General features: G+C 45.0%; 1 protein-coding gene across 1 annotated transcript in view; it reads left to right on the top strand.

The window, feature by feature from the left end:
* SOX5 (SRY-box 5) overlaps nucleotides 1–22,003 on the top strand; it is a 230,170-nt gene that overhangs the window by 145,566 nt on the left and 62,601 nt on the right. The gene's annotated exons all lie outside the window — the stretch shown is intronic.

Here is a 22,003-nt window from a genome sequence, read left to right as displayed (position 1 = left end):
GGCTACCATTGTTTTTCTAAGTAGCCTTGAGATAAGTAGAAGGATTTTCGTATGCCGGGGGAAAAAAAAAACCCACACAATATAGAAACAAAGCGGATAATTATTCTGCCTTTAAAGTGGGGGAGAATGCCTTTCTCGTTTTTGAATGCCGAGTCCTTAACACACAGGATGGTGTCTGACTCAATTTGATACTAATCAGCCGAACGCAAGAGATTTCCGAGTGAAGTCGCCCATCGCAAATTAATGACGATTGTTTTTAAAGGGGTAAATTATTGATTTGTTGGTGGTGAGGGTAGGTGGATTCTGCGGGAACCCCGCTTGGCAGGGCTTGTATGATATAAAATATTGGGAAACTTCAACCCTTTGTGAAGAATAATACCAACCGACAAACACAACTCCACCATCATATATTCATCCGGCAACTTGAAGGAGCAAGTGTGTAGGTGGGACATACTGAATTTCCTCAAAAGGAGGTACACTATTTCACATAACTTGCACATAATATCCCCTGACAACCCGATCTCTCTTCCTTTCCCTTCTTCTTTAGCCCTTTCATTCTCTCTCTCATTAAATTCAAATAAGCTTTATTGGCAGAACTTACATTTTAGCATTGCCAAAGCAATTGAGAAGTTATTATGGACTAGATGAGGTTGGAAGTCCAGGGGATAGGAGAGGAGTCCAGGGACATTATGAGGGGTAAGAAATAATATAAAGGGGATAGGAGATGAGTGCAGGGACCTTATCAGGGGTAAGGGATAATATAAAGGGGATAGGAGGTGAGTGCAGGGACATTATCAGGGGTAAGGGGTAATATAAAGGGGATAGGAGGTGAGTGCAGGGACATTATCAGGGGTAAGGGAGGATATAAAGGGAATAGGAGGTGAGTGCAGGGACATTATCAGGGGTAAAATAAAGGGGATAGGAGGTGAGTGCAGGGACATTATCAGGAGTAAGGGATAATATAAAGGGGGTAGGAGGTGAGTGCAGGGACATTATCCGGGGTAAGGGATAATATAAAGGGGATAGGAGGTGAGTGCAGGGACATTATCAGGGGTAAGGGATAATATAAAGGGGATAGGAGGTGAGTCCAGGGACATTATCCGTGGTAAGGGATAATACTGTATAAAGGGGATAGGAGGTGACTCCAGGGCCATTATCAGGGTCATGGAAATAGGAGGTGAGTGCAGGGACATTGTCAGGGGTAAGGAAATGTATAGAGATAAATCTAGGTAGTGGATATATAAATCCACAAGTTCATAGGTCCCTCGCAGCCTGAAATGGTGTAACATATTGTGCATTTCATTTCACTGTCAGTCCCTGCTTATCTCAGTAGAATGTAGAGTCTCTTTCTCACTCTCTCTTCTTTCTCTCCCATGAACCAGAAATATACTCCATGCTGCTTCCATGAGGCAGTAGGACCTCCCCTTGCTCTCATGAGGCAGTAGGACCTCCCCTTGCTCTCATGAGACAGTAGGACCTCCCCTTGCTCTCATGAGGCAGTAGGACCTCCCCTTGCTCTCATGAGGAAGTAGGACCTCCCCTTGCTCTCATGAGGCAGTAGGACCTCTCCTTGCTCTCATGAGGCAGTAGGACCTCCCCTTGCTCTCATGAGGAAGTAGGACCTCCCCTTGCTCTCATGAGGCAGTAGGACCTCTCCTTGCTCTCATGAGGCAGTAGGACCTCCCCTTGCTCTCTTGAGGCAGTATGACCTCCCCCTTGCTCTCATGTGGCAGTAGGACCTCCCCTTGCTCTCATAAGGCAGTAGGACCTCTCCTTGCTCCCTGAGGCAGTAGGACCTCTCTTTGCTCTCACGAGGCAGTAGGTCCTCTCCTTGCTCCCACACGGTAGTAGGACCTCTTCTTACTCTAAACCCCTTAAATAGATTGTTTTTAATATCCCTAGCCACTGTGACCAATTAGACAGCTCGCGATTGTTGCCTGGTCCTATTAGGCAGAGCGTTTCTGCGCAGCCCTCGCCTCTCATCGGAAGCCTGTGTTTTCCACACATTGTAAATGTGAGCACTTAGCGCCATTTATATGTTGTAACACAGTAATTACATTAAATAGCAGGTTACCCTCCTCTCTCCAGCGTAGCCTGACTTTGGTTCGCCAGCCCCAGCCTGTGGTCGTTTCTGCATGATTTGCGCACCTGTTCTCAGAATAAAATTGCTTTGTTTGTTTCTTCCTTGTTCCTAATGTCCTCACCTTTCCCACGGCATCCGCCGGTACAGAATCCAGTTCTTTCTGGGAATGGTTCCTGATGAAGGTCTGGGTGGGAGAGCTGGTACATCCTCTGATCTCCAATGTGAGCTTATTATCTCCTGGTGGAGAACTAATAGTCCCAGAAGGCTGTAGTATTAGAGTAACCTGTCCTGTCTGCCTGCTAGTAGGTCAAGCTGAGACTTGCAGTTCCATTGTGCTGGTCCCAAGCTTGGAAAGGAAAATGGACGAATGAAAAGCGGGTGAACCATGTTGGATTTTGTAGGTACACATTAAACTTTTCTAATCCTGTAATAAAGCCGTAAATTAAAGACCTTTAAGAAACAATAATCAATATTATATGGAGGTTTTAATCTTAATACTCCCCTTTCGACTCCTGTGAAACCTACAAATCATCATCTAATCCACGCATTTACTACGACAAAAACAAACAGAATATTTTTAATTTTAAGCCTACTAATTCACTAAAATCTGTAAAAGAATAGTGCCATCCACCGGCGCAATGTAGATACAAGGCATGCAGAGGGAGTGACTGCTCTTAATGCTGATGGGTGGGAAGGGCAGATATTTAGATGGGTGAAGAGGGGGCTCTGAGTGGGGTTTTTTTAACAGTATGGCTGAAGGTTGGTTAAATGATCTTTCAACCTTCAGGGGACATTATTGGTTTGCAGGCACCTACCTGCAGCTTTAACAAAATTAATTGGGGGGAATTTATCAAAATCTGGAGCAGTTGCCCTGGGCAACCAATCAGCTTCTCTATTCAGTTTGTTCAGTTAAGCTTTAAAAATGAAAGAGAGAAGCTGATTGGTTGCTGTGCACAACTGCTCCAGATTGTGTCTGCTCCAGTTTTGATAAATTCCCCCCATTGTGTTTTCCTCCTCTATTGGTATCTACATATGTTATGTTCTGGCCTTTGTTTAATTCCTGATGCCCCGAAATGGGTCTCAACGCAAATGGGCTTACTGTAGCGCATATTGGTAAATGTTTGAAGAACATCTAAGCCTTGTTAAGATGGAGATCTCCTTTATGTAGGATTACTGTTGTTCTTCTGAGCTTGCGATCACAAAACAACATCAGGACCAATCTACCTTCTCCTTCCTCCCACTTTGTCCATAGCGAAGGCGTAGACGGACGTGTAGTTTTCTTGGCGCAGGTTGAGAGCGAGCGTTTTATCTCTTAGTCTCCTCTTCCTTCTCATTGTGTGTCCCCCCATCCTGCGGCCATTGTCGCCGCATTCTCCGCATCTACAATATAACAGGTGTTTCATTCATTGATCGGAGCCAGAAGACGAGGACCCTCCCAGCCTCTGTCCCCTCTGGACTCTGATTGAACCGTCCTTTGTTGCGGAGAAAATGCCGCTGTCTTCGAATGATTCTGACACCATAATCTCCAGAAACAACTCCGTCCACAATCTACATTACCCTTTACCGCGCCGTCCCCTGCGCCGCATCAAACCGATGATCCAAATGTTACTCTAGTGGCACAATGAGCTCCAAATGGGTTTTCCTTTTTTTATGATAGCCAGTGCGGTCAGATTTAAGTTGTTTCAATTATTATTTTTTTGGCCAGAATTTTTTTGACTTTAAATATCTTCAAATTTTGTGTTAACAATTTGCAATGTTTGATTAAAACACATCTGCAAAAAAATAGTTTGCAACAGATTGATAATAAAGATGTTGTAGATTATTTTTTCCTTTTTCTTGTCAATATGGTCAAAGTAGATGTAAGCCCAATCTCTAAAATCTCATATAAGCTTGAACATGTTGTTTTAAATGCTTTTGATCATTTTAAATCTGTAACACTAATTAAATAATCCCTGGTGATCCTGCCTTGAGGTCCTTGTTCAGCCACTTCCTGTTATAGGGTGGCAAGGCTCTGTGCGCAGTTGTGTTTCCCGCATTGTCACATGGGCTCCTAATGGAGACTATAACTGACCCTTTCAGTAGACATTACAGAGGCATGGTCCACTGTTGTCACCATCAGGAAATCAGCCCTGAGAAATGCCATGAAGTCATCGCTGGAGTGTATGTAGACAGGAAGTGGCTGCAGATGATCAGCAGCACTTGGGAACAGGTCCCTTCATGCTAGGATCAGCAGTCTCCCAGTTGTGCTCCTGCTTTTCCCCCCAGTGACGCAAGCTTCCGATGGAGACTACAAGTGGCTGTACCAACATGCATTGCACACGCATGGTCCACTGCTGTCACTGGCAGGAAGCCATCGCTGGAGTGCATGTAGACAGGTAGTGGCTGCAAAGAGGAAAATATGTCTGATACACAAAGCAAACTGAAAGTCATCTATTTGGGGTTTACATCTACTTTAAATAGACTTTTTTAAACATTTTTGAGCCCTAAAGTTTTTTTCTTACAGTCGTGATTGTCTTATGCGATTTTTATGATGTGACCGCGATGTGTCACCCACATTGGTTGGGTAGTTTATGCTAAGTAATTGCAATTGGAAATAATTGATTCCATTGATTGTTGGGAGCTTTATGTTGACTCTGATAGATTATCACCAGGGAGGAGAATCATTCGATCATTTGCAGCTTTGGCAGGAACCAACGTTGCAGGGACTGGCCATTCTCTAATGAAAGTTCTACCAATGTGCAGCTGGTACCTGCAAAATGTTCCTCATGTACATCTTGAAATATGTTATAACTTGTTCAACTTTCTGTTTATTGGACTGAAAGGGTTAAATCTCCAACGGCAGGTCATTTTTGGAGCAAAAAGTTTGAAAGAAACGTTAGTAGGGTTAGAATTTTTTGTTTAGAGCTTTTTTTTTTGAACAATATGTGTTAAACAGCAAGCGGGTGAATTGGATGTATGGACGATTTCGTTATTCCGTATTCTTTCCCAAATGATGTCCAATTTTTGTGGAATGCTTAAAGTATGTGTTCCAATCAAGACAAACAATTTTGTAAACGGACTCTAGCCATGAATTGGCTTTGATTTCTATGCTTCCATACATCTTCTGCTTTCCCCCCCCCAGGTTGTTTGACTTTAGCATTGCTTCCACCATATGGCTGAATAAGGTTAACAGTTCACTGATTGCTTCATTAATGTGCAGTGCATGTCACTTCACCAGAAATTCATATTTCAGCTATGGCTGGGTTGAGTTGGTTGCTGGCTTCTTGTAGCTTTTGAGGGGTCGAGGAGCAATTTCCTTTCCACTCACCTTTGTGTGTTCCTTCTTCTCCTGTTACATTATTTATCATTTGAAATATTAAAACATCCAGCAGGAATTGGGAATCCCTCATAATGGGCACAAAAAGTGTGCAGACGTGAGAACTCAGCACAGGGATGGTGGGAACTCCTCATAATGGGCACAGCAGGTGTACAGACCCAGGAACTAAGTACAGGGATGGTTGGGAGTCCCTCATAATGGGCACAGCAGGTGTATAGACCCAGGAACTCAGTACAGGGATTTTGGAAACCCTCATAATGGGCACAGCAGGTGTGCAGACCAGGGAACTCAGTACAGGGATGGTGGGAGCCCCTCATAATGGGCACAGCAGGTTATAGACCCGGGAACTCAGTACAGGGATGGTGGGAGCCCCTCATAATGGGCACAGCAGGTGAACAGACCCAGGGACTCAACATAGGGATGGTGGGAGCCCCTCATTTTGGGCACAGCAGGTGTACAAACCTAGGAACTCATTGCAGGAATTCTTGAAAACCCCTCATAATGTGCCCAGGAAGTATGTAGACCCCAGAAGAAATCTCACTAATGGAGACCCTATGAGGTATAGAAGACTGTCAGGGGGTTTACCTCTACAGAATTCACCAATCATTTAAATAACAATTGCAAGCTGGCCAGATCTAACAACTGAATAGCTGTTTAGGTAGGCCCTAGCACTATGTAGGCTTTGGTAGCTGTAAAGGAGATCGGACAGATATTATACAATCATATTGGAATGTGCGTCTCCTTCTTTAGTTGGGGTAACAATTGAAGCTGAAGGAAATGCATCGGATTCATGAATGTAGGAATTGAACGCTTAAGTAATTCCAGAAATGGGAAGTGACACTAGTTATTGTCACTTCAGAAACCAGAATGTCGCCCCATCATCTCTGCAAAAGCATCATCATCGAATGTATATCTATTTTTCTTTTTGGTAAAATTGCTGGTTCTCAAGACAAAACGCACAGCGCATACATCGGTCATTTCCTAGATAAAATGGCAGCCGGTTGATGCTTGAGCCAAACCTGTGATTTTATTTGTCTCTCCTGGCCTGAATCCAGCGATTATCTGCAGATGACAGCATTCTCCAATCTTGGCCTGAAAGATCGCATAACGTAAAAGGTTTGTGTAAACGCCATTTTGTGAAATTTAATTTTCTCCTTGTTTTGTTGTCCAGGGGAGAAACAATACAACCCCCCAAAAGCTGCATTTGCTTAATTAGTTTCCCCATCCCGACCTCCAGCTGATATAATCTTCACTAAGTGCCGGCAGGGTTCTGGCCCACGTCAGCGCAGAACAATGGCTTCACAGCCGCGGCCGCTGGCGTCCTCCCGGGGCCTGTGTACCTATTTTTCTAGGAAAAAACCTAAAGCTCTCTATTTGTTAGGTGCATTAGGACCATAAATTGCTGGATTTAGACCAGCGCATTGTTTTTCTCTCTTTTGATGGCATTATAATTACTGAACAACAGTGGCGGCGGCGGCGCGGAAGGTGAACAATGACCACCTGCCATACGTGTTAATGCAGCGAGAAAGCTAACTGAATGTTTTATTCGATTATGGAGGAAGTGAAAATATCACAGGGATAAGTGAGGCTGCAAATGAAAGAGGAGTTCGGGAAATTGCCTGACCAGGGCTAAAAGCTCGCATGAAAGTGCGTACTTCCATTAACGCACAAGATGTAAACTAGGAACTTAATCAAAGCGGGGTTATGCGTTTCATCATGACAGCCTAAGCATTAACTTAAAGCAATCCTTTCATTTTTTTTTACTTGTTCAAATAGCCGGGGATATTACTTAAATCAGGCCTTGACTTCAACCTTATTATGCTGATCAGTGATAGAGTCACAACCCTGCCTTGCCTGCCAATGAAAGAGCATCGTCTTCCTGAACCGATTGAGGTGGGAGGCCGGTGCGGGTTTTTTTTATATGGAAGGGCATATTTAATAAGCAGACGAATGATGCTTCAGTTTTGGCTGGGTACTTGAATTGTAACATGGGACATCCATGGCAGAATTTCCCCCAAAAGTTTTTATTTTCACCCCTCCCACAATGGTAAGATTTCCCTCAGCAGTTTGTGTCTCTGCACCTCCCACAATGGAGAGATTTCCCTGCAGTAGTTTGTGTCTCTGCCCCTCCCACAATGGGGAGATTTCCCTGCAGTAGTTTGTGTCTCTGCCCCTCCCACAATGGCGAGGTTTCTCTGCAGTAGTTTGTGTCTCTGCCCCTCCCACAATGATGAGATTCCCCCCCAGTAGTTTGTATGTCTAATCCCCCACAATGATGAGATTCCCCCAGTAGTTTGTGTCTCTGCCCCTCCCACAATGGGGAGATTTCCCTGCAGTAGTTTGTGTCTCTGCCCCCTCCCATAATGATGACATTTCCTCTGCAGTAGTTTGCGTCTCTGCCCCTCCCACAATTGTGATCTTTCCAAGCAGTAGTTTGCGTCTCTGCCCCTCCCACAATGGTGAGATTTCCCTGCAGTAGTTTGTGTCTCTGCCCCTCCCACAATGGTGAGATTCCCCCCAGTAGTTTGTGTCTCTGCCCCTCCCACAACAATGAGATTTCCCCACAGTAATTTGGGTCTCCAATTATTCGGGTTTGTATTGGCTGTTAGTGTTGGATGTAACTATGAATTTCATTGAGGTGACCTGATTATTGGAGGCCCAGAGACATATAGGTGGCCGGTATCCATGTTGGGTTGGCCTGCATACACATATATTTTCCCTTTAGGTTGTAAGCATAGTTGGTAAAAGCTCCCTGTACCCCTCTGGTCCATGTGAATCTCTCCGCCTCTCTCTGGAGTGTTTACATCGTCTTTGTAGCCTCGATAGTATCTCTGTAATGAGCGTTTAAGCGCATCTGCCTTTGTGCAAACGCGTGCCCATACATCGCAGCGTGCGAAAAGATTAATGCGGCTTTTATTATTGCGCTGGTCGTCCTACAAACAGAACATATTTTAATCTTGGTGTCTGAATCTTTATTCCTCTTTCCCCGAAGATCTCTCTTTCTCTATTTGTGCAATTAACAGTTCTTTTTATATCCTGATCTCGGGATCGGCGAGCATTGTCTTGGGAGGGATTTTGTCACTTTGCTGAAGGCTAGTTGCCACTTCGACTTAATGAAACACCTATTTAAATAAAAGATGAAAGAGATTTTTTTTCTTCTTCTTCACCGTTTTATTCTGGGTGCATTGTCTCCTCGGTGTAGAATTCCTTTAACTCGACTGTCTGTCCTCTCACCTCTTCGCACGTAGATAGATCAGTGTCCTCTCCAGGCCTCCGGCAATTAGGGGGATGCAAAACTGCCACTTGCCGCCCCAGGATCACCGCATTTGCATGACACCTGTTGACAGTGACGTTACCTCTCACCGTTACCTCCGCCCGTAGCGTGCAGCGGTCGTGTTAGGTTATGTCGCTGACAGGCAGATTGTAGTTGTCCAAGTCTCTTTTTTGCTGGAAATTAGCATGCTCTATAATTACATAACAGTCCTTATAACACCATTCAAGCTATGACAAGCTGGAGACATTCTGAAAGTTTTGAGCATGAAGGAGGCTCCTGTTCCTGAGGATTCTGGGAAAATCCCCTTACGGCTTTTCCCTGTGCCAACCTGCCAAACATGAAGCAGATGTCCAGCAGGACTCCTCCAAAATTCGACCAGTGTAGGGCTAGCTTAGTGATCCAGCCCTGTCCCCAGCCGAAACCCAATGGCTCTAGGACAGTTCCAAAATTAAAATGTTTCTGCTTTCTCAAGGGGCTGAGAGCAGTAAAGACAATCAATTCCAAAAAGGAAAGCACCATACCACCAGATGGGCCCCACATTTTATAACCAACTATTCAGACCTCCTAAGGCCCCATACCCACCAAGCTGGCATGATAAAGCTATAGTCTGACCTAGTTGGCATTCCAAAAATTGACAGAAGGGCAGGTAGGTCTTCTTTTACCCACAACTTTGGAATGATCTTCCGAGACTAACCATAGCACCTACTCCTGCGAATATTTCCAAACACTTGACCGACAACCAAATGAAGTGAGGCCCCATGCACCTACACCGCCGACGTACATTTATCTCTTTCTTGGGACTTTTCCTCCCCCAAGTAATGTATTTCCCTCTGTTCATTTTATTCCTTTGGGTCTGTGTTTTTATTTTCTCTTTCCTAATCCACAATCAATCATTAGCAGGTTCTCCAGATATGTTATTTTCTCTTTCTCATATTCCTATAATATAAATACTGAAGTTACCAAGCTATAATATATTGCCCTATGGATTGTTATTTTTAACCATGATACTTTTATTTTCAGCTCTCATCAGAAAACAATGATCATTGTGAGTTAAGCTTGCTATGGACTAAAGTCCAGTGTTTAATGTTTTTTGATTCAATCCTCTGTGACTCTTCAACTGAGGAGATTTCCCCTCACTTCCTGTCAAGGGTGTCACATGGACAGGAACGTAGGTTTGAAAAAATAGACATAAATCGAAGGTTTCTAACCATTACACTGCCTGCTTGTCTGAAGTACAATTCAGGAATGGATCCAGCAAGTTGGACAATATCTACACGTAGCAATGCAGCAGGGCAGTGATCGTAAGATGAATCTTTCAGCCAGGGTTTGGGCTCATGGCCCCATTGAAGGATGAACAGGCAGATGTTGACTCTTTTAGTTCATTTGCAAAGACACCTGAGTGCGCATGACGAGCTATATTTGGAAAATCACTTTGTATCGCCCAATTCTGCTTCCAGACTGACGTCTCCATTACAGTAAATACATCATTAGCGGGATGTATCGGAGTGATCCAAATTGCTTGTTTCCTCCCTCTTTGTTGTCATTGTGGCTGTTATTTTAGTAAGAGTGACCCGCCGCCATCTGGACAACATGCGAGAAGTATCGGCGCCCATTCTGCTGCACTCATTGCCATTCAGCGCGCGCACACTGGCGTAGTAGACGCAGCCCGTGCCCGTCATTTGAATCGCATTACGCCTACTTTTTGGACGGGGAATTCATGTCTTTAACCCCAAGGGGGCGACCTCGGTGGCTGGAGATGCCAAATTCCGCCTGTTCCATTTTCGGTCAGCCGCCACTCCGCTCGTGCTGGAATGAAATTAATTATTGTTATTTATTTACAGACTACTTAACTGTATCGCCATTAAAATCTGGAGCCCCGTCAGCATATTTGATCTTGGTGACATATTAAGACGCGTTGCGCTGGCAATTAGTGCCATTCCGTGTTGCTAATTATAACATTGTAAAATCAGAAAAAAGCATTAATTGTGGACGCCACCAGAAGGAATTTGAATTGGCTCCAAAATGAAACTCCAGATTGTGATGAAACCATCTTTTCCAATATTATTGTTATTACAAAAAAAAAAACTTTAGAAAGTTAGAGAGATGATGGCACTTTTCCCTTGGTGGAGACGCTTTCCATGGAGGGAATATTTTGGTCAATATGGCGGAAGCAGGGAAGTGCTAAAGAATAGCAAAGAGTACGAGGAGGCCCCAGTATATCTGGACAAATGCTTTTTTTGTCGTATAGAAGACTTATTGACAAGCTTACAGCCCCCTAGGAACAGTTTTCTCATTCCTCAGCTGGAAAAATGAGGATAACCTTAGACCCAGCATCAAAAATCTATTTTTTTCATGTATGCGCAGTAATGTGTGCGTGTAACACTTCCAGGAGCGTATTACCTCTCACAGAGATCACAGTTCTCCCCCTGACAAGGCTGCCATCTGCTTTTTTTGCAGAAGGATGGCAACTTCATCATCATCTAATCCTGGACTGACATGCCGGCTCAGAGATGACACAATCATAAATCCTGAGTCCAGTGAAGTTCCTGGCTGAGTTCACTATTGTCTCTCACCATGTGACTTGCTGCAAAGTTACAATGTTGCAGCCTGATCACTGGGGAAGCGGAGACTAGGGAAATGCTTTCTCCTGCCTGCAGCAGACTAATAACATCTCAGCCGTAGGCAAAATCACTGACCAGAGTTCAAGTATGGCATTTGAAAGAGAAAAGTTGAAGCTCCGGGTCATACTTTGAGACAAGGTTTGAGATATAGCCGGGGGCAGAGTTGTGGATGGCTTTGTAAGTCGTTGTTAATATTTTTAATGTTATCCTTTGGGCTATTGGAAGCCAGTGCAGGGATTGGCAGAGTGGGGTGGAGGAAGGAAGCCAGTACAGGGATTGGCAGAGGAGGGTGGAGGATGGAAGCCAGTGCAGGGATTGGCAGAGGGGGGTGGAGGAAGGAAAGCCAGTACAGGGATTGGCAGAGGAGGGTGGAGGATGGAAGCCAGTGTAGTGATTGACAGAGGGGGGTTGTAGACACTGAGCGGTTGGTTAGGTGGATGAGTCTAGCAGCTGCATTCATAATAGACTGAAGGAGGGATAGCCTGTGTAGAGGTAGACCAATGAGGAGGGAGTTGCAATAGCCAAGACGAGAGATAAACAAGATCTGGATCTGCTTGAAAAGCTAACAGGCAATACTACTGCTGGGCTGTCTTACTAGAGAGACAAGAACGCTCTGCAAACAATGCTTCACATGGAAGTGCCGTGTATTCAATTTTTATGTGTAAATTTAATTAAACAAATGAGCTTCCCCAAGACGCATGTATGTCTAGTATGAGTATGAGGTGGTGCAACTCACCAGTATCAACCATACATGGAATTATCAGGTTTGGGTGGTGTGACACCTGGCATTGGGACTCCATAATAAGTAATATTTATTGTTCATTGTTGGGGGTCAATATGAAGCACACACAGTGCTGGGCCAAGGCTTTGTGTCTTTGAGCAGTTTACAGGCGAATGTCATCAGGAAGTGGGAGTCTCGCTAATGTAAAGCCGCCATGTGCTAATCTGTGAAGGACTTTCGGTGTAAGAAAACAAGGTTCAGCCCATCAGATCTTCCAATTCAAACCCAGCCAGGTTCCTCCACGAAAAGATGAATTACCTTCAGGTTGAGAAGACATCCTTGCTGTGTTTTTCCTAACATGAGAGGAGATAAATGCAGTGATTAGCCATTCCGCAGACTCTGATCAAAACAGCGGCGAAGTTTGTGGCAGCAGGTTCAAACAGTGTGCGCGTCGCGGGCTCTGACAGGTACATCACACGGGCCTTAAACAGATGTTTGGTAACGAGATGAATGAGGAGCCGTCTTCTCTGCCGTCCTCTGCAGCCTGTGAAGAATTTTTATCCGGTCTGCTTCTTTTTTTGTTATAATTTTTATCCCTTAAAGATATTATTTTCCAAGTGGCGTCTATTAACAGATGTAGACCAGGCTGCCTGCAGATGACGTAGGGAGAGACGAGGACTTTGTATGTCTATGACACTTCTTTTCAGTCAACTTGGTCAGTTAATGAGTTATCCACCAACAGTTGGGCAAATAAATCTCTGCACGTTTGTAAAGCGCATTGCATACGCAAAACCACATAGACTGGAGTATCTGAGAGCAGCAGATCATTGTTCAGTAATTACCGGCCTATCACAAGTGGCTGCCTAATATACTGCACAGACTTTCATGGTGCCTCAGGCCATTCTCTCTCTCTCTCTTTCCCCGTCTCTCTCTCCTTTCTTTTCCCTTCCTCTTTCCTTCTTCTTTTCCTTTTTCCTTCCTTTCCTCTGCTTTTCTCTCCTTTTCCTTTTTCCATTCCCATTTTGTTTTCTTTCCTTTCCCCTTTCTTTTCCTTTCCTTTTTCTTTTCTCTTTCAGTTCTTGTTTTCTTTCCACTTTCTTCTTTCCTTTCCTCTTTCCTTTCCTCTTTCTTTTCCTGTTTTATCTCTCTTTTTTCCTTTCTTTTTTTCCTTTCCTCTTTCCTTTCCTCTTTCCTTTCTTCCTTCTTTTCTTCTTTCCTTTACTCTTCTTTACTTTTCTTCTTTACTTTACTCTTTCTTCTTTTCTTTCCTCTATTCTTTCCTTTCCTCTTATTTCCTTTCCTTTTTCCTTTGTTTTCATCTTTCCTTTCTGTTCCTCTTTCCTATTAACTTTCCTATTTCCTTTAATGTCCTCTTTCTTTTCTTTCTTTTTAACTGTATCTGACCTAAAGAGAAACAGATGCAGCCAAAAATGTGATTTTGAGTCTAAAAGACGAACAGATAAATGCCATGGCATCTCAACAGATCAGATCTAGAAGCATTGTAAAAAGCTTGCTGAATCTCACTGTATTTGGCTACAATAAACTGTGAAACCGTAATCACTTTTTCCAATTCCGTTTAATTAAAGAAAAATTATTCAATTGTATTCATTGTCGTAAATGGGTCAAAAATTCTGACTCTTCTGAGCCCCCCACAATTTCAGATTTCCCCATTCTACAAGATCGGGTGGATCTTGTAGGATGTCACCTCTATATCCTAAATCCTGTCCGTAATCTCCTCTCCTCTTCTTCCAAATCCTAACAGTCGATTTCTTCTGAAACTTGGCAAGTGACAGCTATAAAGATGATACAGCGATACACAGAAAAGTCTGAGAATTAAAGAATGGGAAATGAGTTTCCTCCCTAGACCGCAGCTCATTTCCCACGAAGCGGCGGACGTGTTAATTGGCCGAGGGACTTCTATCGGGGCCGCACGCATCCCGCACGTATGTTGCTAAGTAGACTCTGCTTGATGTAAGCAGACCGTGTTTCCGTAACTAGCTCCCGAAAAGAAGATGAAAAAAAATTGCGCCTTTGCGGTCGTCTTTGGCTGTTCCGTGGCTTCCACGAAGTATTGTTCCTCTGTGACAACAGGTCAGAAAGATTCTGCATTAATTACACTAACATATGGTTATTAACAGACTCTAGCGCAGGGAGCGGGGCGATACAATGTTATCTTGTGCTTTGTCAGATGTTGGACATATTGTCGGTGCTGGCAGCTATTGTTCCACTCATTTACTTCACAGAGCTAATTACTCCCTAATAATAACTTTACCTTGGAGTTTTTCACTTGTGCGTGCCAGCAAACCTGTTCACACTACATATGCTAATTATTGGCACTTCTTCATGATGTTAAGATAGCTTTAAGTTCAAGCTGTGCAGCCTGTTTCCTCGGCACTGCCAGCTGGCTCCCAACTTCCACCTTTTTTTTTTTTACTGAAGTCATTAATGAGGGGCTTCTGGTGGTGGCGGGGACAACCGTTTGCAGGTACCGATTCCTGGGGCGTACTGGGAATGCGTTTAAATGTCTTTATTGTAATAATTGCCTGAAAAGTTTTTTGATGCGACTTATTGACTGTTGCTGGTTCCATGTATTCCTGAAGGTATTTAAAGTCAGTCAGTCTGCTGCAGGATGATGCGTCACTTAAAGGGGGAATCCTGTTATAATCAGCCCTGCTGGTTTGTTTCTGGTTTGGGATCATGCATTGTAATTCCTGACTCTGATCCCGCAAGCTTTGACAGTTTCGGTCTTCTTTCTTACCACCTTGGGTTGTTTGCATTCTCCTTTTCATCTCCCCAATATATAATATAAATAAAAACCCAGCAGGGATGGCGAGAACCCATCATACTGGGCACGGCAGGTGTGGACTAGGGTGGGGGTAAGGGGGACAAGCTGTGGGAGGGACAGAGATACAAACTACTGGGGGGAAATCTCACCATTGTGGGAGGGGCAGAGACACAAACTACTGGGTGGAAATCTCACCATTGTGGGAGGGGCAGAGACACAAACAGCTGGGGGGGGGGATCTTCTATGGTGGTTTTTAACATGCCACTACCATGTGACATAACTACAATGGACAAAAAGCAGCCCGAAGGGTCAGGCTACTTAAAACAAATATGTTTTGGTTACAGGAGGACACTGGTAGGTTGCACTTGACATTTTCCTATATCGGTCTCCTACTAGAAGATTGCCGACCAGATTGCCCAATTTTTCTACTTACACAGATGCTACAAAAAAAAAAAAGTCTCACTTCTCCTGCCGCACTCTGTCTATTATTTAAAAAAAAATTGTAAAATCCAACAGAAAGAAGACCCCTTATAATAGCTATAGAATCCAAGGATTTGGATGTAGCATTTTTACTTCCCGAGTCATTGTGTGATTCAGGTTGTCTCCCTGATATCAGTTCTGGACGGAACGTCCCTTTAAGAAGCATTGCCACGCAGACACGTGGTTGTGTTTCTCCTGCTCTGGGAGGGCAGTGCCCATATGCTTCATGGAGACGGAACCACAAACAAACCCACTTATAAATCTGGTGAAATAGTTCTTTGTTTCCTCTTCTACTGCCAAGTGATAGCTCCTGATACCAGGGGGGGCGGGGCCTGGTGCGCCACGCTTCGGAAACCTCCATCTTGCTGGCAGCTTGCCCGAATTCTTCTTTTTCCTGAAATCCTTCTGCTGAGATTAATCTGCACCATAGATGACAGACAGATCCTCTCAATCACCATTCATCCCCCTGAAAAAGAGATCACTGCGAGCGGATCCTGGTGACTTTGTCAGGCACACACATCAGCGTCTTGTCAATCTGCACACCCGACCTGAAACTATGGCCGACCTATCACGGAAGGACGGATGCTTTAAATAAACAGTATTTTACCTGGCAGAAGATCTGAAATTCTGTTTAGCCGGGCTTGTGATCATAAGCCCTGCTCAACGGGTTAGGCTGTACAAACTACTGCATAGAAATCTCACCATTGTGGGGAGGGGCAGATACCCAAACCACTGCAGGGAAATCTCCCCATTGTGGGAGGGGCATAGACAAAAACTACTACAGGGAAATCTACCCATTGTGGGAGGTGCAGAGACACAAACTACTGCAGGGAAATCTCACCATTGTGGGGAGGGGCAGATACCCAAACCACTGCAGGGAAATCTCCCCATTGTGGGAGGGGCATAGACAAAAACTACTACAGGGAAATCTACCCATTGTGGGAGGTGCAGAGACACAAACTACTGCAGGGAAATCTACCCATTGTGGGAGGGGCAGAGACACAAACTACTGCAGGGAAATCTCACCATTGTGGGAGGGGCAGAGACACAAACTACTGCAGGGAAATCTACCCATTGTGGGAGGGGGCAGAGACACAAACTACTGCAGGTAAATCTCATTGCAACTTCTCCTTTGTCACCGCCCCATTTCCACCCTATGACTGAAGTTTATTACACTCGACAAGTCTTCTGTGTGTTCTCATCTCATGGACGCTGAACACACATTATGATCTGACAATTGCGGTACGCCCTCTCCGTCTGATTTATGCAATTATGGGTATATCCTTAAAGGGTATGTCCAGCGCAACATTTTTCTTCACTTCCTGTCTGGTGAAATGGTTCTCAGAGGGACAGGAAGTGAGTAAAAAGTCTCTCTCCGAGAGCAGGAAAAACCTGACAGGGGTTCTAACCACAGTTTTAGCTGGACATGCACTTTAAAATGAGCAATGTAAAGCCAGAGATGAGTAGAACACGCATCTCTATGTTCCTCCAATATGTTTCATATTGTCCTCCTCTAAATTTCCGCAGAGAGGGCGCAGTGTGTGTAATGCGTGCGTCCAGCTGTTCGTGCGGGGATTACCGAGGTTTAATGGAGAGCACAGATGGACGCAATGCTATTGTGCTCAGAATTCTAGGCCAAAGGCTAAAACGGGGAGGATGATCAGAAAAAGGCTGATTAAAAAAGAAGAATGAGACACAAATCCCCTTGTTCTACCGCCAGTCAGAGAGGAGGAGGGGGGTGCTCTGGAAGAAGCAGCGGAGAGGTCGAGGTTTTGGCCATTGTTGACGCGGGTCATGTGACGCGCAGCTGTTGAGAGATTCCCGTTGAAGTGTTAGGGGCTTATTGCCTTCTCTGGTGCTCCGCACCCACCGCCGCCGCATTGTTTCTGTCCGCCGTATGACCATAAGCTGCGCGTAAATAACCAATTCATCCAAACAAGCTGGACTCCCACAGCGCCGAAAGAACACATTAGCGGGGTCGGAGAAAATCTCAGATCGCTGAAGGGATAAAGGACAAATTCATATTTTTGTCATCTTCGATTCACAAGACACACACACAAAAAAATATTCCCCTCCGTACCGCGTATCATTTCTGTACATTATCCAGCTGAGACGCGCCACGCGGACCGCTGAATGGATTCTAATGTAGACATCGCACCTTCTCCTCTGAGGCCCCCCCCCAAATGTATTTACATTACGTGAATCACTTTTGTTTCTGTAGAATATGACAGCTGGATTTTGACCCGTGACACCGCGGCAGAATAGAACCCGCTCTCATTATGGCTTTCAAAAATGCAGTTTTATTTCTTGCGCGTTTTTTTTTCTATCTTTTACTTTGCGGCTTCCTGATGGTTTAACCCTTTCTTTTTTTTTCTCTGGTGATCTATGGCTCGGCGGATCCTGGCTGTAGACCAGCACGGTAGAGATTTCAGACCCAGGCCGCTGTATGCACTTGGATGAGCTTGCGCGCATAGGTGCACTTTCCCCCAGGTAAACTCCATGGCTAGTAGAGAGGTATTCTTTCCAGACACTTATCTAGTATAGCCATAAAGGGAGCACATGGCTCAGAACAGTACTCATGTTCGGATTCAATACCGTGTTTCCCCGAAAATAAGACACTGCCTTATATTTTTTTTGGCTCAAAAAACACCTCTAGGTCTTATTTTCGGGGTAGGTTTTATTTAGTTTTTTATTTTAATGTACAAAAATCCACTTATTCCTGTACAACAGTCTACATGTATTCATGTACAATAATACGGTGATCAGGGGTGCCATACCTTTCCAAGAGCAATTTGCTAACCAATCGCTGGTCAGAATGAGCGAAGCGCACCTTCACTATCGATTCCTCACAGGCAGAGTGCATTTGGTATCACTCCGCCTGTGACAGGAGCCGGCGCTATAGAGGAGGCATCAGCTTATGCGGCTCTGCTCCCTCCGGTGCCGCCTCGCTTCCTCTAGTGCCGGCTTCGTTGGCACCGCTGATTCTCTGCCACGGCTCTTCAAGTTTCCCCTTATGCCACCACCAGCCCTGGGAATGGTCACAACTAGGTCTTATTTTCGGGGTAGGTCTTATATTTTAGCAATTCCCAAAAATAGTACTAGGTCTTATTTTCGGGGTAGGTCTTATTTTCAGGGAAACAGGGTATGATTACATTTTCCCATCCTTTGTTGCGTCTGAGTGCTGCTGATCTCCTGTAGCCCCTTTGCAGCCAGGGCAGGTTTTGCTTGCCTTGTGTGTTGAAACAGCCACTTGTAGTCTCCATCGAAAGCCCATGTGACAACTCAGAAACACAATTGGGACACAGGGGCAGAGCATTGTCACCCTATAATAGGAAATGTGACGGGGTCCCCTACCCGAACCGAGCATGGGATCCACCGTTAAAGTGGGTTAAAGTCTGCTTGTATAGATGACTAGTCGACCGTCCCGGGCAATCAACACGGAGCTCCCGTCGAGTGCTGCCTCACTCCGCCATGTCCAGGACACGCCCCCAATAGGAAATGTTTTAACTTTAAGGCAGGATCACCAGGGATTATTCCAATTCAGCTGCAGACTGGAAATGAATTCTGAAATGACAATAACACCTTTAAGCTTATAGGAGATGTAAATGATTGGGTTTGCATCTGCTTGCATTTACCAGATTCAGTTTGCCGTTGGGCTTTCTGTCTGATAGACCTGGTAGGCGGCCCAGCGACCAAATGAAGGAGCTTGCACGGTAGGGTGACGATGCTTGTTCCAATTGCAAGGCTGTGGCTTGGTATTGTCAGTCTGTAACAGGAAACTCTGTTACTGGCAGGATCTCCAGGTAAGAAGATTCCCCAAAATGTTTTTTGCCTAAAGCGGAACTCCGATATAAGCCAATATTGTCCTAATACAAGAGTCATGGGCATTCTTTATGGAATCTTTATGGAATCTTGGTGAGCTTTGTGTATTTCTTCCAGATCTGTGCAGTAATCCTGTAATGAAGACCGCTCACTGCTGCTCTCTCTCCTTGTGCAGGGTGACTGGTCTCGTCTCTGCCCCCCTCCTGTAATAAAGACCGCTCACTGCTGCTCTCTCTCCTTGTGCAGGGTGACTGGTCTCGTCTCTGCCCCCCTCCTGTAATAAAAACCGCTCACTGCTGCTCTCTCTCCTTGTGCAGGGTGACTGGTCTTGTCTCCGCCCCCTCCTGTAAAAAAGACCCCTCACTGCTGCTCTCTCTCTCTCCTTGTGCGGAGTGCCTGGTCTTGTCTGCGCCCCCCTCTTGTAGTTTTCTACAGGCAGCCTGTAGTGGGTGGAGCCTACTGGGTCCCTCCCACAGCTCTGATCTCTCTCCTTGTGCAGGGTCACTGGTCTTGTCTCTGCCCCCTCCTGTAGTTTTCCACAGGCAGCCTGTTGTGGGTGGGGCCTGATCGGTTCCTCCAACAGCTCTGCTCCCTACACAGGGCATGTACAGCACAGTGATGATGTCACAGCTACATGTATACAGTAATATCTGGGTTTGCAGAGGCATTTGGTGTGCACAAAGTAGATTTATATCAAGGTATATATAGGAGTGAAAGGGATCATGGGAAATAATGCAATGGCGGCAGCCATGATGGTTCTGCAGCTTTATCCTCCTGCAGGATAGCCCTGACTGTGACGGTTTCCTGTCCCATAGCAATGATATACGATTTGCACAGTGACAGTGCTCTGCTGGATTGGCCAAGTGAGCAGGCGGCGGGCTCACCCTCCCAGCAGACGCTCGTCTAACCCGCTTCACCCTCCCGCTGGTTCTGGTACGACACCATCCTCCCTGCGCCAGCGTATCTTGTAATCAAGAGGATTACGGCTCTCCGCATCTCCTCATCGCCGAAGCCAACCACAAATTCATTTCTGTCTCGTTAACATGCTGATGTATAATTAAAACTGCTCTGCTGATACAGATAAAGAAGTCAATAAAATCTCTTGTAATTAATTTAGACTTTATTAGGCTGGGGGTGCGCCGGCGGTCCCGGATCAGCAAAGCGCCCAGCGCAGTTTGCCGGAGCGAATCGGCTGCCTTTTCAACGGCTTCCGTGCAGAGCAATAAAGTCGGGCGCGCGCACACGCAACGCTGAAACCCGTCCTTCTCCGTGCTGCAGCATTTGCTGGTTAACCAAAATTGTTGGGTAATTGTTCTGTGGTCGGGAACAAAATGCTGAATTAAACTGTTCCCAGCACAATAATTGTGTGATTAGTGCAGCGGCGCTCCTCGCCAGGAGAACCGTCAGCGGGGCTGGAGCTGGGAGAGAAACCACAAAGACGGGAACAGAACAAGAAAAAAAAACACAAAAGTTCCCAGTTCAATTGTCTCTTAATGAGAACAGTGGTTGGGAAAACGAATTACACGGAGTCATTTCTCTCTCTTGCTCGCTCTCGCTCTCTTTCCCCTTGCTCTCTTTCCTCTCTCCTTTTCTTTATCTCTCTTCCTTTCTCCTTCTCTCTGTATCTCTCTTTCTCTCTCGCTCTCTTTTTCGCTCTCTTTCCCTCGCTCTCCATTTCTCTCTTCCTTTCTTCTCTCTGTATCTCTCTTTCTTTATGTCTCACACTCACTTTCTCTCTCTCTCTCTCTCTCATACATGCATACAAGCTTTCCATCCCTTACACATCAGCTGACATCTCTAACCAGGCTGACAGTGGGTGTTGCAGAAAGGTACAGGTAACACCCAACTACTATATGCGCCCTCTCTAGCCACCACCATTTTTGAATTATCCATTTTTCAATCACTAGGGGTTGCACACAGAATGCAGGTAGAGCTCAGGCATGTGTCTGGAGGTGGAGTATTTTTATTATTATACAGGATTTATATAGCGCCAACAGTTTGCATAGCGCTTTACAATATAAGGAAGACATTACAGTTACAATACAATTTAAAACAAGATGGTAAGGAGAGCCCTTGAGAGCTTACAATCTAAAAATAGACAGCTGTACATAACATTGCATTTTATTTAATTCATCATTGTTGGAACATTGGTACTCCAATGCTGGACGTCCCATGGCCCCTATCTTAAAAAAAAAAACAATTGTGGGCATTATATTCTGCACTGGTTTGCCAAACTGAAGGACCTGTCATCAGTTACAATATACAGTCTGATCACTGGGGGAGCGGAGACTGAGGAAATGCTTCCTCCTGCCTGCATCAGACTAATAACATCATCTCAGCCCAGGCAAAGTCACTGACTGAAGCTTAAAGGATAACTATGGGGTGAGTGAAAAGCACTCACCTCATAGTTCTCCTTTAATAACAGCTTCTTGATGTCAAAAGGTGGAGCTATTCTGAATGATCCTGTTGCTCCCTATCAGGAATGTATTCATACAGACTTATAAAGTTACTGACAGGTCCACTATAATGTTCTTTGCTTACTGGGGCGGCATGTTGAGTCCATTCAGTCTGCCGAAGCAAGGCAATTATGTGTTGTTGTTTTTTTTCTCCCAATGAATAAGGATTGGCAGAAGGTGCTGAACTTCGCAATAAAATATGTCCAGACTCCAGGAACGTGGCAGACTGACCCCCTCTGGGGGTGTGTAGTGCCGGGTAATCGCCGTTGCCGGAGCAAGGTCTTTTTTTTTTAAAGGAGCTTTACAATCAGCTTCAATAACATCCATTTTATTTTTATTTATTTATTTCCCTCCGTTTTTGGCAGCCGCTGTCTCAGCAGAACCATCTGTCTTTCTATTAGTGTTTTTGAGGTCTGTTTTGGAGCCTCTTCGCTTGGCAAAGTCA

This window comes from Nanorana parkeri, unplaced genomic scaffold, assembly GCF_000935625.1.
Source record: "Nanorana parkeri isolate BGI_ZX_2015 unplaced genomic scaffold, ASM93562v1 scaffold426, whole genome shotgun sequence".
Lineage (NCBI taxonomy): Eukaryota > Metazoa > Chordata > Amphibia > Anura > Dicroglossidae > Nanorana > Nanorana parkeri.
The sequence above is the reverse complement of the archived record's forward strand: the minus strand, read 5'-3'. Positions and strand labels throughout refer to the sequence as shown.